General features: G+C 43.8%; 1 long non-coding RNA gene across 1 annotated transcript; it reads left to right on the forward strand.

Annotated features, from left to right (window-relative positions):
• The first annotated feature begins 13302 nt into the window (after positions 1-13302).
• LOC124290089 lies at positions 13303-14939 on the forward strand. Its single transcript, XR_006901828.1, has 2 exons — positions 13303-13578; positions 14175-14939. It is a non-coding gene; the product is annotated as an uncharacterized LOC124290089 (long non-coding RNA).
• The last annotated feature ends 3247 nt before the right edge of the window (positions 14940-18186 follow it).

An 18186-nucleotide genomic window follows, 5' to 3' on the forward strand; every position in this document is an offset into this window, starting at 1 on the left:
TGATATACACTATGATCCACACCATGACGTATACCGTGACATACACTATGATCCACACCATGACGTATACCGTGATATACACTATGATCCACACCATGACGTATACCGTGACATACACTATGATCCACACCATGACGTATACCGTGACATACACTATGATCCACACCATGACGTATACCGTGACATGACGTATACCGTGACATACACTATGATCCACACCATGACGTACACTATGACATATACCGTGACATACACACATGACATATATGACGTATACACTATGATCCACACCGTGACGTATACCGTGACATACACTATGATCCACACCATGACGTATACCGTGACATACACTATGATCCACACCATGACGTATACCGTGACATACACTATGATCCACACCATGATCCCACACCATGACCTAAACCGTGACATACACTATGATCCTAACCATGACCTATACCGTGACATACACTATGATCCACACCATGACCTATACCGTGATATACACTATGATCCACACTTTGACATATACCGAGACATACACTATGATCCACACCATGACGTATACCGTGACATACACTATGATCCACACCAGGACGTATACCGTGACATACACTATGATCCACACCATGACGTATTCCGTGACATACACTATGATCCCACATGACGTATACCGTGACATACACTATGATCCATGATCCGTGACATATATGATCCACACTGACATACACATACACTATGATCCACACCATGACATATACCGTGATATACACTATGATCCACACCATGACGTATACCGTGACATACACTATGATCCACGCCGTGACAAACACAATGACACTCAATGAAAGTGTGCTTGTCCCTATTGCCATTTTTTCCGACGTGCCTATTTTTCAGTACGAACAACTCGTGGCATTAAGCAGCACCTTGCAAGTCGAACCGCAGCTTGAAGATCATGCCCTGTTTGTGAGCTCACAAGGTCAGCTCGACACAGACGACCCTGGGGCAATACAGCTTCCCTTTGAGTCTTCTTGTTAGACACACACACACATCCGAGTCATGTATTTGTTGCTGTGACTACAAGTGATGTAGATGGCGCCAAGGCCACATGAACCATGTATCAATTCTCCACGTGGTTCAGGGGAGTTTTGTTGTAACGTGAATGAGGACCAGTTTCCACTGCCACTACAATTAAACTTGCATCAGTTCAGGTCAGATCGAGTTTCATTGATTCCCTTTGACTGCATGTATTGCAAGCAGTAGTGAGGCAACCATCGTGTGTTGTCAGTTGCATCAAGACACTGATCCAGCTGCCGTCTGAAGCCTTGCCGTGGAAGGAATGTAGTTGAATTATTTATTAAATTCAAGATCAAATTTCGTAACAACATAATGAATCGCCATCTGTTGTGATTATGAAATACATGTGTTACCTACCTTGTTCAGAACGAATATGTCCCTACATCAGAATATTCATTAGCATAATTCCTTTACCTATTCTCAAACAAGATGTAGCGCTTATCGACACCTGTCTTGATAATGCTGTATGTATGAATATTATTGCATTATGTATAATGTATAATGTATATCCAATTAACAAGGCAGAACAGCATTAAGTACATAACAAAGGTGAGCTAATGGATACATCTATGTAACATTTGTTAGGTTGAGTACCATCCGGGATTCCAACCCACAATCTCAGAGTCAGGCACCATCTTAGTCTGCGTAGTTTTTCAGTAAAATATGTTCATTTCAGAGACTAGTTGTTAGTCTAGCACCATCTCTGAAATACACCTGAAAGATATATGGAATGTATATGCAAAACGATGGACGCGGCGAATCATCTCGCCTAGGGCAACGACCGACATACCTCACATTTTCGTATATGAAATATGATAGCAGTATATGTATATGACAGATTAACGTACAAATACGTCAAGTGAAAAGGATTTTACGCCGCGGCTGGCAACTAGGGGTGACTATTGAGGGGGAAACAACTATTGCGACATCGATAGTTTATTGCGACCATCTATTTCAATAGGCCTACTATTGCAATATTTTTGTCTCTCCTTGCATTGTCTCATGTGAAATCATTTCCCAAATGAATGTATAGTTTATATGAAATAAAAACAAATTGAAGTAGTTTCAGTCTCTTTTAATAACTGACAAGAAACTTGAAACCCATATCAAGTAAACATTTTTTAACATAAACTCAATAGTCTACCAAAAAAATAAAAAATAAAAAACAACATTATTTGATAAAAATATATAACCATCCATATACTCATTTGGATTGAGCATTTATCAACGGAAGTCAATTACTAAACTATCGATAGTTACACAAACTATCGATCGATGCATCGATAGTTTTCGTTTCTACCATCGATTAATTGCTCATCAGAGAATCAACAATTTCAATAGTTCGATGCATCGTTACAGCCCTTTCAGCAACACTCCACCAATATCACTGTGGGGACACCAGAAATGGGCTACATTTTTCTCGTACAGGTCACAGAAAGTGTGTTTCTCAGTTTCCGTTGGTTTCCGAATGTTTGGAAAGCATTGATGGCTGTCACAGATTGTTGGTTAAAATAAACGCAAAAAGTCGTCATACACAAGGGATAAAATATCGCGTCTACCATGTAGCATTGGACGTGTGTGTCCTGGTTTCACAGCGATATACTACTTTCATTAGTTTTTAAAGTATATGTCCGTATGTTAAATACATGTTACACGAAACATCGTATTTTACACGGAACTGCATGTAAGAACGTCATATTGGCAGATTAAGTAGTCTAGATTATGTTTGTATTCCTATGATTAAGAACCCCGAATACAATCATATGCATGTATTTTGCTCAAACATGTCAACGAGAGGCATTTGAAATGTTGAATTTGTCTCCGAAAACGTCTTCCTTGTTTTTAATGAACTTGAGCAGATACATGAATTTCTCAGTGCACGGAATACGTTATCGTATCAAAACAACATACATGCTATGCTTCCGGCATGGTTGGAAAACGCATCTTTTGTAAAAATGTGAATATATTGCATATTTTAGAATAAACTCTGTATAACTACATCTTACGAATTTGAGGCTCGTCAGTCTCGCTGACCTTGTTCACACATGTACAGGTCATCGTATCCCATGTCCGGAGATCGATGCTCATGATTTCGATCACTGTGTTTTCTGGTCCAGACTCGATTATTTACAGAGTGCAGTCATATGGATGAAATACTACCGCGGTAAACAAACAAACAAACAAACATCACGTGTTCTGTGTTAACAATCATGTCCATGTGCCTGGTATAGTCTCAATCCTTAGTGATCGTGTCCGTGGCACTGGTGTTGTTTCATCCCTAAATAGGGGCGGTTGGGTAGCCTAGTGGTTAAAGCACTCGCTCATCACGCCGAAGACCTGGGTTCGATTCCCCACATGGGTACAATGTGTGAAGCCCATTTCTGGTGTCCCCCGCCGTGATATTGCTGGAATATTGCTAAAAGCGGTGTAAAACAATACTCACTTACTCACTCATCACTAAATATTTATGCAGAAGACCCTTGTGTATGCATTATCCCAAATGTACGATACTCCTATGTTATCATTTCTATACCCTGGATCCTCAGTGTGATGACAGTATTTTTCTGTGGCGGAATTTAATCATTTATCACATAATCATGACTCAGTTGTCACGTGATATAGTCGTCATATTTGCAGAGTCAGCGATCAATACGCCGTCCTCACAACGACTGGATAATCACCATTAGATAAATGTCTTGTATGCGATCGTGGATATTGAACCATACAACACACTCAATACGGAGTTTTACACACCTTCAAACACACAGCCAAACACATGCACACACACACGTTCAAACACACAGTCTCACACACACTCCATCAAGACATTGACACACCCAGTCTCGGACACGAAACGCACATTTACATGCATGTGCGAAAACACAAACGCAAACACGCAGTCACACATTCATTACATCGTTCAGAGTAAGTGAGAGAGTTTAGTTTTACGCCACACTCTGTAATATTCCAGCTGTATAGCGGCGGTCTGTACATAATTGAGCCTGGACCAGACAATCCAGTGATCAACAGCATGAGCATCGATCTGCGCAATTGGGAACCGATGACATGTGTCAACCAAGCCAGCGAGCCTGACCACCCAATCCCGTCAGTCGTCTCTTACGACAAGCATGGGTTACTGAAGATCAATTCAAACCCGGATCTTCAAAATCATCACGGGTCCCATCATAAAGAGGCTCTGTACAGGTGGTGGTGTATACTAAGCAAACATTGCACTAGCATATCAGCAACATAGCCCACTGATTTCTCAAAAATCAACACAGGTTTTACCTGTTTGCGTGTGTATGTGTGCGTGCATGCGTGTGAGCCTACTCTAATACTAGACCTATATAGAGCTGTCTTTTGGAAACGCAACCGCCTTTTTCCAAAGGCACAATGTAGCACAACTGCACCGCTTTCCGATAACGTGACACAAGATCTAGTTAATAAACAGGACCAATTACTGTCATATACATTGCTTTGATTCTGATCAAAGTGCCTCTCTGAATGGACATGAAATTGACAACTAATGACACACCGTGACACGTGGTGTCAGCAGTTAGCTGATAACACGGCACGAAGCCATCAATGAAATTAACCAGATAAGAACACGAATAACGTGACGTGGATAACTCTGTTCATTGCTACTAACAAGGTTAAAAGGAGATATACAATCCTCTGTCATTCCGACATTTCTCTGGAATTCCTCCGTACAAGCTCCGTGTTATCGGTTCCGTGATCACCAGACGGGAGCGCCTGTAGATCAATTACCGGTCACCATGGCGCACGAGCAGCACGTGCAGCCGAAGTCTGCTGCAGCTGCGGTGAGCATCATTTGGGAACAATATCCCGTCTCTCCTACAGACGCCATAACATTTATTTAACAAGATAATCATCACATTCCGTTCCATTCCATTCTTAATTCACCCCCATAAGCTTTATACTATACTCGCATACAGTAGGCATACACTATGTTTATAACGAACACGTTTAACGCGAACTCACGGGTTGACGGATGCCACGTGGTGTGGTTTTTATCATTGAAACGTGTATAACGAACAACGGTTAAATTAAATAAGAAGTCGTCTTTTGAATTCATTGTAACTTTAGTTTACTCCAATATTGACCGGAAGTTTGTGAATATTGCTTAACGTCGAATCAGCTATTTTGCAGCTATTCGTGTTGACAGAAATAAACGGGGCGGTGGGGTAGCCTAGTGGTTAAAGCGTTGGCTCGTCACGCTGAAGACCCGGGTTCGATTCCCACATGAGTACAATGTGTGAAGCCCATTTCTGGTGTCCCCCGCTGTGATGTTGCTGGAATATTGCTAAAAGCGGCGTAAAACCAAGCTCAGTCAGTCAGTCAGTCAGACAGAAATAAACAACTATTTTTATATTGAAGAGGAGAAATAGGTTTGGATTCTGAAAATCTATACTAAAGAGTCTTGTTTCATTTAAGAGTGTATCATTACAGAAACTTGCTCGGCATGTAACATGCTCCTGGGACTGTGAGACAGAATACATCGATTATTATTATATATTCTCATCCCATTCTCAGCTCCAGGACCATGCAGGCAGATATGTAGTCTCAGAAATATAGTTGTCTTATTTAATAATAATTAAATTAAATAATTTAATGATAAATCCATATGGAACCAGAACAATCCTAAATTGTCAGAGCTGAGTCAATCTAGACTCGCCAAACATTCTAGACTTGAGTAGGATTCCTATGTAATTAAGACTAGCAGCTCCCCGGGGCTAGAAGTTAGAATCTGGTTGTTATTATCAGTCATGTGTAACTGTCCGGCATCATTTACTCTTCAAAACAACCGACAGCCAGACGTCTCAACCCTGCCGGGAAGTCAAAGGCTACCCCCTCCCAGAAGCACAAATGCAGACCACGCATGCAACTGTGCACATAGGCTAACGCTTAGTCTCTAAATATATATAATTTTGACAGTAATAAACCAACCAAATAAATTGAAAAGGAGCCCCAGTCAGATGGGAATCTAGACTTGCTTCATTTAGGGCTTCAGCATTGCAGGGCTAGGCTGTAGGGACAATTATGTGGTTCAAGGACTGTGAGACAAACTACTGGGCACAATGAAATGTGTGATCGTTCCTCTAATAGTAAGCACATGTAAGCACATGTTCAAACTGGTATTAAGAACATTTTCAGATATAAACGAAAGCTTAAGACTGCATTTAAGTTTTTTTTATATTGTTTAGTATATACTGACAAGGTTTAGACAGAGATTAAGAAAAGCTTTAGAGTAATGTTTAAGATAATCCATTGACTGAAATAGAACAATGCTCTAGAGAGTTAAGAAAATCTTCAGACTGTGATATAGCCGGAATTTGCTTTTCGCAGAGGATTCTTATCATCATATACCGATATACTGTTCAGAGCTGCTGAACTCGCTGTTGCCAACAGTTTTTTCAGTATTTCATTTTAACGGCAAGCCTGTACCATTGGGAATCATGGGATCTCATGCATTAAGCCGTCGCTCGTCAATGCACTGAAATTGATAGTTCGCAATGGATGCAGAATCGTGATGTTCATGATGACAGTAGACAGTAGTGTTGGGAATTGGTTGAAATCTCACAGTTGATGATTGATTCATTACCAACGAACAAGCATCGAAAACAATTGGTTAGCGTCATTTTTCAGATTTTCCTATCCAGGTTGTTATTGCAGATATTTATAACATGATGCAACTTGCTACTTTAAAGTGATGACTAGAATATCATGAACATAAACTTCCTGGAGTCTTCAAGAAATATTCAGTCATGGCTTCTCAGTTAGTGAAGTGAGTTTTCTAAGAATTAAACACGTTTTCATGCCCTGACAACTTCAACGATATGTTCCATTGTCAAGTATTTCAAAGACTAAAACAGTAAATGCCACTGAAAGACACTAAAACAGTAGTTCCAAAATCGTTTATGTTCGATTATGAGAAAATGTGATCGATTGCTTGGTCGTTTGGTCACTGCGACCAATCTTCGATTATTTCAATTAATCGGATCACCACTAGTAGACAGGCGATATCAGTCACACCCAGCAAAACAGAACATGGACAGCAACAGAATATAACATATTATACCATCTTTAAACACACCCTTGGCGTTCCTATGTTAAACATGTCATGATTAGACACACACACACGCACACACGTACTCACGCACGCACGCACTCATTCACTCACGAGTATGCATGACGTACATTCCTCGAAATATAGTTAGTTGTGTGTGATGTTTAATCAAATATTTACAATCACAACACAGCCAACGAAATCAATCCGTCTAATGGTATATGGTACATGGCAGCTACATTAAACTTTCACTTCGTACCAAAAAAGACAAGTTTGTTATGAGAGAGGTATGTTTGTTTTGTAACGCCGCACTCGGCAATATTCCAGCTATATGGTTGCGGTCTGTAAATAATCGAGTCTGGACCAGACAATCCAGTGATCAACAGCATGAGCATCGATCTACGCCATCGGGATATAATGTCATGATACATGATATCAAAGAATAAACACGAACCACACAATTTCTCACTCTTTATTTATTTTAAACTAATTTTCGCATCAATTAATGATAAGCAAATCATTAAATTTCAGGACCATGTTCTACACACAACGAAATGTATCCAAAGCTGATTTCTGTATTTTCACGAGTCGGACTTGTTTTACATTAAGGAACCATCCCCTACAGTTTGTCTTGTTCGTGCAGCAAAACAGTTTTTTGAGATAAACTCTTTATATTGACTTTTGAAACAACTGTATCATGTATTACCTTTTTTAGACGAAGTACATTTACTTTTTACAAACAAGTTACACTACAGTACCCGATATCCTAATGTAGTAACATATATTGCAGCTGTTCCATGGCAGTTAGTTCAAATTTGATGAAGTTAGTTATGCGTGGACGGTAATCAAATGTCTACTATCACATAAACTATACACTTAACGAACCCCATTGTCACTGACACAGCAGAGGATGAACATGGCAGTGGGATGCAGGGGGTGATGGGAACGCTGAAGCCAGAGCTAAGAGGGGATGAGAATTGGTTTCTAGAGGTGGGAGATGTTTGGGGGATGTTAATGGGAGGATAGAGCTGAATAGGGGGATGATAACGGGAGGCTAAAGCTGAATAGGGGGATGATAATAGGAGGCTAAAGCTGAATAGGGGATGTTAATGGGAGGTACAGAGCTGAATAGGGGATGATAAAGGAGGCTGGAGCTGAATAGGGGATGATAATGGGAGGCTAGAGCTGAATAGGGGGATGTTAATGGGAGGCTAGAGCCGAATAGGGGATGATAATGGGAGGCTGGAGCCGAATAGGGATGTTAATGGGGAGGGAGGCTGAGCCGAATAGGGGATGATAATGGGAGGCTGGAGCCGAATATAGGGATGATAATCGGGAGGCTGGAGCCGAATAGGGGGATGATAATGGGAGGCTAGAGCCGAATAGGGGATGATAATGGGAGGCTGGAGCTGAATAGGGGGGATGCTAATGGGAGGCTGGAGCTGAATAGGGGGGATGATAATGGGAGGCTGGAGCTGAATAGGGATGATAATAGGAGGGAGCTGAATAGGGATGTTAATGGGAGGCTGGAGCTGAATAGGGGGATGTTAATGGGAGGCTGGAGCTGAATAGGGGGATGATAATGGGAGGCTGGAGCTGAATAGGGGGGATGTTAATGGGAGGCTGGAGCTGAATAGGAGGGATGTTAATGGAGGCTAGAGCTGAATAGGGATGATAATGGGAGGCTGGAGCTGAATAGGAGGGATGATAATGGGAGGCTAGAGCTGAATAGGGGGATGATAATGGGAGGCTGGAGCTGAATAGGGGGATGATAATGGAGGCTAAGAGCTGAATAGGGGATGTTAATGGGAGGCTGGAGCTGAATAGGGGATGATAATGGAGGCTGGAGCTGAATAGGGATGATAATGGGAGTCTGGAATAGGGGGATGTTAATGGGAGGCTGAGCTGAATAGGGATGATAATGGGAGGCTGAGCCGAATAGGGGATGGGAGGCTAGAGCTGAATAGGGGATGATAATGGGAGGCTGGAGCTGAATAGGGGATGATAATGGGAGGCTAGAGCTGAATAGGGGGATGATAATGGGAGGCTGGAGCTGAATAGGGGATGTTAATGGGGAACTGAATAGGGGATGCTAATGGGAGGCTGGAGCTGAATAGGGGGATGCTAATGGGAGGCTGGAGCTGAATAGGGGATGGTAATGAGGCTGGAGCCGAATAGGGGATGATAATGGTAGTCTAGAGCTGAATAGGGGATGTTAATGGGACTCTGGAACCGAATAGGGGGATGCTAATGGGAGGCTGAGCTGAATAGGGGATGCTAATGGGAGGCTGGAGCTGAATAGGGGATGATAATGGAGGCTGGAGCTGAATAGATAATGGGATGCTAATGGGAGGCTGGAGCTGAATAGGGGATGATAATGGGAGGCTAGAGCTGAATAGGGGATGATAATGGGAGGCTGGAGCTGAATAGGGGGATGATAAATGGAGGCTGATAATAGAGGCTGGAGCTGAAATGGGATGCCGGAATAAGAGACGAAAGGGGGATGATAATGGGAGGCTAGAGCTGAAAGGGGGATGCTAATGGGACTCTGGGACTGAATAGGGGGGATGCTAATGGGAGGCTGGAGCTGAATAGGGGATGATAATGGGAGGCTGGAGCTGAATAGGGTGTGTGTGTTAATAATGGGAGGCTGGAGCTGAATAGGGGGGATGATAATAGGAGGCTGGAGCTGAATAGGGGGGATGTTAATGGGAGGCTGGAGCTGAATAGGGGGATGATAATGGGAGGCTGGAGCTGAATAGGGGGGATGATAATGGGAGGCTGGAGCTGAATAGGGGGGATGATAATAGGAGGCTGGAGCTGAATAGGGGGATGATAATGGGAGGCTGGAGCTGAATAGGGGGATGATAATGGGAGGCTGGAGCTGAATAGGGATGATAATGGGAGGCTGGAGCCGAATAGGGGGATGATAATGGGAGGCTGGAGGCTGAACAGGGGGATGATAATGGGAGGCTGGGAGGCCGAATAGGGGGATGATAGAATAGAATGATAATGGGAGCTGAACAGGGGGATGACAACGACATCGGATGAATAGGGGATGACAATGGGAGGCCGAGATCGAATAGGGACGATAACTGGATCAGGGACGACAATCAGGATACCAGACGAACAGGGGACATACGGATGGACAAATGGAGCCGAACAGGGGACAGATAACAGGAGCCACAGGGACGATAAAGAGAATGGGACCGACCAGGGAACGATACAACGGAGGACGGAGCCAACAGGGACGATAACAGGAGGCCGGCTGAGCCAGGGACGAATAGGATGATTGAACAGGGACGACAACGGAGGCCGGAGCCGAACAGGGACGACACAGGACTGACAACGGACATGGGACGAGCACCGGCAGGCCAGACTGAAAGGGACGCTTAGCTACGTAATGGATAACGAACAGGATCGACAATGGGAGCATGGAAGGAATAGGGACGACAACAGGAGGCCGGAACAGAACGACACAGCCGATAACAGGGATACGGAATGGAGGCCGGATGCCACAGGGACGAATAGGGACGAAAGTGGACAACCGGAGGCTGAACAGAGGGACGCCACACGGATACCAGACTGAACAGGGACGACAATGGAGGCCGATGAGCAGGGGTGGAGGCCGGACTGACACAGCCGGATGTGGACACAGAGGCCGGGAGCCACAGGGACGGACACGACACAGGGACAGCAATGGAGGCAATGGAGGCGACAACAGGGATGACACGGAGGCCGGAATAGGACGACACAGTGGAGGGATGAGCGGAATGGGACACAATGGACATGGAGTGGATGACAATGGAGGCCAAGGAAATGAAGAGACGGAAGGACAATGGGAGGCAGAGCACGGAAAGGGATGCAATGACCAACCGGAAGGCACGGAGGCCGAGAGACAACGGACACCAGTGGATGACACAATGGAGGCTGGATGGACGACACCGGAAGGACCAGTGGAGACTGAACGGAAGGCCAGCTGAATACAATGGATAACGGAGGCCGGAATAGGACGACAACGGACATGGAGCCGGAATAGGGACAGCACGGAGCTGAACAATGTGGAGGCACGGAACGGAGGGACACGGAGGCCGGACAAGGGACACGGAGGCCGACACAGGAGGCCGGAACCGAATAGGGAGCCGGAAGGGACGGACAAATGGAAGGAATGGGGACAGACACAGACAAGGAGCATGGACACAATGGACGAGACACGGAATACGGACACACAGGAGGAAGGAACAGGGACTGACACAGACACGGAGGACAGCGGAGACGAATGAGGCCGGAATGGAGGACAGGAGGACACAATAGGGAGGCGGACGCACGAGCGGAAATGGACACCGGACAGGGACGACAATGGAGTGGCAGGATGGACCCCAGGGAGAGCACGGAGGCTGGAGTGGATGGGACGGAAATGGATGGAGACGAAAGGGGGATGATAATGGAGGCTAGGAGCCGAAAGTGGATGCAATGGAGTATGGAACTGAATAGGGATGTTCCGGGAGGCTAAAGCTGAAATGGGTGGGGGGCGGGGGGCCTTGGTCTCCAGTCGGGAATTACACTTAATCGGTATCGCTACTAGGCATGGAGCAAAGGTGTATCGACAAAGAGTTGAAACAACGTCTGGATCCATTTACTCCTGCTGCTTGAAGTCGCCGTGACCCTCAGCTACATGCTTGTTATCTTTGTCGTATCGCGTTACGCACAGGTATGTTCCATTAAAGGCTCTCGCCACGCCTGTTCTTTCGTTTACGGACCTCTGCCTTCGGAGAAAATAACCCCCAATGATGGACACTACTTTTGTCTTTTTGTGACAGCAAGTTAAACATATTTCAAACAATCGTCTTCAAAACTCATTGATACACAGTATAGGTAGACTTGCACAAGTCTCTAAGGCAATAAATAAGATTTAAATGATAATTTCTAAAAGAATGGGAATAAAAAGAACACATTGTCCCTTTAACAGTCTCGCTTCCTCGTACTGTCCGCTCATCTAGACTTGCCTCTTTGAAGATAGAATTACTATACATCCATTGGCTACAGTATAGGGTACACTGCCACATGGGTTGTAAAAATGTATTTTTGCTCTTTCCTAACCAACACCTTTTGTCATAAATGAGTCGCGTAACAGCAACAACAGAAAAATATAGAATGAAAGCGGCGAAATCGTTGTGACATGAACCGTTTGTTCACAGCATGACTTCTCCCTGGCAAACAAGCTGTATTCATTGGTTACATTTGAACCTACAATTGACGTACAATTAAATAATGTGTGCCTTTTTCTTTGCTTTTGAACATATTACCGATTGGCTGCATATGTTCCGGACTGTACCAGGAACACTAGGGGTTGACAGCACGATCAATTATCAACGAAATGTGTGTCAGGCTTTTTACAGCCATTTCATACACAGTAACCACATAATCCTCATTTCAGCGAGCCTGGGGTATTGAGGATAGTTCTTCCCTGAGTCCTTACACGTTGTTGCTCTTACTGGCCAGTCATTATGGACGCCATTTTGTTGTCTTCTCTGAGGTCCGCTCCCCGTTGAATTAATGGTTTTCCTTATTGCCCGTGCTTCTTTAACGGTATTGCCGTACCTGGAAACTAATGTAGTAACATAATGCGATACGTTTCAGCGTGGCAGCATTGTATTAGCGTGAGAAACTGTAACTCGAATCCCCCACATTCGTGCTTTTTAACGACGAAGGGTTTCTTTGACTCTTTTGCCAAATTGCCCCATACCTTTCACCATCTGGCCTTGAAATCTGCAGTAAGAAATCTCCAACCTGGATCTGTCTCACTTACCGCACAGACACATATGACGTCACAGGGATATCAGATGTCTCCACACAAGGTCGCCAAGTAGGCTTCTCTCACATAGCTATGCAGAGGAGCTATCGCTATGCAGTAGCTATCGATGTTCTACGATGTGAAGGTGAAGATGATGATTATTTACGTACAAACAGTCGCTTTAATTCTTTCAAAAGTGGTGTTTAGACTTAACGATTGTGTGTTGAAAGAATCTCATAAAATACGAGCAGCTAATGGTATTTCATTGCTTTTCTATTTCGAGAATATCTGGAGCCGCAATCAACGGACTAGTATATTATACCTGCGGGAATGCAATCATGGAATATCTCGGCAGGTTTAAAGACGCACTACACTTGACACTAAATGCAATAGTATATATTTCCGAACAAGAATGCTAACCTTTGGCCCTAGCTTGAACCTTGACGAGCAAACAGCTAACATATGCACCTCATGCTCCTAACACAGTGTATACCGTGGAGCAAAGGTAGTTTATAATGAGAAACAGTTGTGGTCGCTTAGCCACCAGAGGTATGAACGTCTCAGAAATGCATCGGGGAAACCTATCCTGACATTTATGATCCATAACCATTTAATGCACGTGAGTACACTTTCGTATAGCATACGCTGGATGGAACCATCACTGGCGTAACGGCTCCCAGCTGGCGTTCAAATCGCTACGTCAGCTCTTCCGTGACCTTCACCTTGGGGCTATTAACCTTAGATTGTACGTAATACATGAATGTTATAACTCCGTTGACTTAAGTAGCTATGATGTAACAATCGGTAATAGGATTATACTTAGGCTTTGTATGGGGTTAGGTATTACTATTATATTATAAGAGGAAGTGGGGAAGAAAGAGGGAGAGAGAAGGGGAGAAAGAGGGAGAGAAAGAGATTGTGTTTCTGTGTGTGAGAGAAAGAAAGAGAGAGTGTATCTATGAGAGAGAGTAAGACAGAGAGAGATAGTTATTGAGTGTGTGACGAGTGAGAAAAAGGTATTTTTGAATACTTTGAGGGAGAGCTTCCGCATTCATGTTTGGATTATTGCAAATATTAGGTCAGGTGAGGAAATTGCAAGTTAAAGCAGAATGTCGAACAAGAGATCTAGAAAGAGGTTGCCACCTTTCTTTGGGAAAACCCAGCACATACATAACCCAGTAAATACATCTTTAAATTAATAATTTTTTTATCCAGATGAAGACCTAATTCGATGTATGAGCAGATACGAGTGCACAGAAGCCTATCCTCACAATCAGCTGATATTCCTACAAATGCCAATGCAGTATCCTTGACAACACTGATGCTGGGCGCCCTGTCGTACTGGCTCACTTATTCTAGTGGATATTTTAGAATTGGAGGAAAATAGACAACTGAATGTGAATCTTGCTACAGACAGTGCAACCCCGGGGAGGCACTTAAAAATCCATTTTATTTTGGCACTAGTAACCTAGATGCCTATGAAACCGTGAACGAATATCGGTCAGAGTCGGTTATAATTATATAATCACCAAATGCACGGCAAAGAACAAGCTTCCAGTATGATTCTGGAGATAGAGCTACACGCCGATGGAACACGGATAAAAATACACCAAGAATTGATGATGCAGTCGCAGCGTTCTTCGGCCTCAGCGTGAACGATGTTACCAAACATTGGCAGCAGACTTGCAGGAATCCGATGCTGTGCTTGGAGTGGTGCCAAAATCTTGCCCATTGAATGATCCGCTGTAGCAAAAGTATTGATCATGTGTAAGTCGGTCGAGGGCATTTCGTGACCTTGGTGGATTTAATAAGCGCCCATAGTTTTTTCGTTCATTCTCTTGTGCTATTATTACTGCCTTACAACTCGATACGGCCACCGGTTTTAAGAACGTCTTGGTATTACTGCGACTGGGAGGGTTCCCAGTCCAAACTGACGGCTTACCAACTGTGTAAACACAGCGACTAAACTCTACCAATGAATTCTGTGTTGGGGTGTTTGTCTAATTAAATTTGTTTTTGATATGTAAAAACATCACGTCTCTGAAGAGAGCGCCCTTGATCTTGAATATCAGCAAAATGTTTTATCATCGATTTTGGGGGAATTGGATATAACGTATTGACTTCACGTCAGTTTATGGCAGATTGTTAAAATTAGGTCGCCTATTCCTCTGTGGTTTGTTTTAATTTAGCATGGCCATTTTGGAACGGAAATTGGTTATCTCCTAATGCTTTTAAGTCAAAACTCCTTGATCATATATTACGATCAAAACAGGCACTTCCCCCACAAAAATCGATCCTGGTGAATATTCTGTTCCTCGCTTATAAACGATTGTAGTAAGGGTAACGCTCGAACGGTCAATGACGTATCTTTACAATATTATTTTCTCATTAACTGATAAGGCAATTCAGTTTATTCTTTGCACCACAAACCACAATTTCATCGTAAATTATGTATCTGAAACTCGTGACATGGATTCTTTATATAGGTCAGTACATAACTGATACGTTCACACAGTTTTGTAACACGAATCTATTTAAACTGTTCTTCAGTACTCAGCAAGTGAGTGAGTTTAGTTTTACGCCGCTTTTAGCAATGTTTCAGCAATAACACGGCGGGGAACACCAGACATGGGCTTCACACATTGTTCCCATGTGGGGATTCGAACCCGGGTCTCCGAGGTGACGAGCGAACGCTTTAAACACTAGGCTACCCCACAGCCCCGCCCTCTCAATGATATTGCATATCTATAGGCATCTGGCGTCGTCTTGGCATTCTCTTGAGTCATATTGGCGTACACAGTAGGTGCACATTAAGTATACTGGGATTTCCACATAGTATGCATGGACATGTGTGGACATATGAAGGCTAGTTATTTATATTGATTCGTCACCTTTTGCTTGTAAATAAATACGAAAATATATGTTAACATTGAAATATTATCATCCGTTTACGGCATCTCGTATACTGCTTTACGGCATCCGGATTTCCACAGAGCTTGGCATCCGGTTTGTCAAAATGAGGTTGGCATTCCTGCCGATAATCAAGAGTCTATCTTGATGATACGAACAACAGTCCACGCAGTCAGGGTATACTCTGATACCATTCCACCCGTGAAGATGCGGGTTAGAATTGGTCTTCAGTAACCCATGCTTGTCGTAAGAGACGGCTAACGGGATCGGGTCGTCAGGCTCGCTGACTTGATTGACACATGCCATCGTATCCCAATTGTGTAGATCGATGTTCATGCCGTTGATCACTGGATTGTGTGGTCCAAACGAGTATATACATACCGCCGCCATATATCTGGAATACTACAGAGTGCGGCGTTAAACAACAAATAAACCAAACAAATCCAAAGTGGGTGATCAATTGAAACAAACAAGCGAGATCGGGGTTCGATCCTCGGTCGCCTCATACCAAAAGTTGAAAGAGGGTATTCGATGTCAGCCTTCGCGGTGCTCGGAACTAAGGGAAGATACAAAGACTTGTCAGAATTTGGAGTCAGTGTATGCCGTGTTTGAGAGGGGTACCCATATCAAACTTAGTGGCATCTGAGTGGGCTAACACCATATTACAAGAATTACTACGAAGAAATACAAGCACAAGCATACACGCGTGTTGTTATTTACTGTTATAATTCTGAACGCTACATTAAACCACATATCACCTTCCTAACACGAAAGCCCGAAAGTTCGATACAGGTTTTCCTACTTCTCGCATTAATGGCAGGGCTCAGCTGTTATTCAAGCCTAACAATTGATTCAACAGACAGCTCAGATCACAATGTTTAGAGCTTGGCTTTAAACAGCTTTCTTGTATTTGGTTTCATAATCCATCTTAATTCGAGGTTTCATTCAGAAACTTAAAGGGTCACAAGATATCAATTTATTACGGATTTGCGTTGCTGTCATATCACTAGTACTAAGACTTGTATTCTGTCTATTACTATCAGTGCACTTGTGTCGATCATCGATCTCACAGCGGGTATCGCACCTCTCACTTCGATCCGGGCTTGCTTACACAGACATCCCCTCTATTGATCTGGCTGTATTCATGGTATCTCTCAGTGATTGATGAGACAGTCATTGTCTCATCACAACCAATAAGTACCAATTCACGTTTCAAATTAATTCCGCTATCTGGGAAAAGAATGATCCGTGGCCTCGCGGGGCTTTTTCAGTCCGTGCACAACAGGTGCATAGCCGTCACTTGTTACAATCGTAACGCTCAGTTCCAACAAGACTGTGCCTCTGATTCCGAGTGACAATTCGTAACAATACCGACTCTTCGCTTTACTCCGGAAAATCATGATTCTCGTGCAAGGGAATGACAGATGAAATGCATGTCGCATAACACGTGTTGATCCATGCAACCTAAATAGGGCCCCTAGGCCCAGATATCCAGTGAGATCGCATCTCCAGCCTTGTGTTCGGTTACTGTGTCTCGCACTGCTCACCAAACATGGAGCTTACGTTATTCTGCAAATGTCAGCTGATGCGTACTTCAGACTTGCTCGAGTACAGTTGGATGGTCTTTCCGCTATGTATCTGGGTTGTGTGAATTGTACTGCACACTTGAGTCTTTGTGTTGTGAGCAGATCGCCATTGTGTGGAATCGGGTCTCTTATTGCGCGTAACAAAATACAATACTGGCAAGGAAGCCGATTAGTCTGACTGACTGAGTTTGGTTTGACGCCGCTTTTAGCAATATTCCAGCAACATCACGGCGGGGGACGCCAGAAATGGGCTTCACACATTGTACCCATGAGGGGGATTCGAACCCGGGTCTTCGGCGTGACGAGCCAACGCTTTAACCACTAGGCTACCCCACGGCCCGGAAGCCGATCAGTAAATGTGCCGTTTGTTTGTTTGTTTGTTTGTTGTTTAACGCTGCCCTCAGCAATATTCCAGCTGTATGACGGCAATCTGTAAATAATCGAGTCTACACCAGATAAACCAGTGATCAACAGCGTGAGCTTCAATCTAAGCAAGTTTGATACGATGACACGTGTCAACGAGCCTGACCACCTGACCCCGTTAGTCGCCTCTTACGACAAGCATGGGTTACTGAAGACCAGTTCTAACCCTGATCTTCACGGTTCCTGTTCTGTAAATGAGTGAGTTTACTCCGCTTTTAGCAATATTCCAGCAATATTACGGCGGGGGACACCAGAAATGGGCTTCACACATTGTGCCCATGTGGGGAATCGAACCTGGATCTTCGGCG

The sequence above is a fragment of the Haliotis rubra genome, unplaced genomic scaffold (assembly GCF_003918875.1).
Source record: "Haliotis rubra isolate DU_JTF1 unplaced genomic scaffold, ASM391887v1 Scf456, whole genome shotgun sequence".
Taxonomy (NCBI): domain Eukaryota; kingdom Metazoa; phylum Mollusca; class Gastropoda; order Lepetellida; family Haliotidae; genus Haliotis; species Haliotis rubra.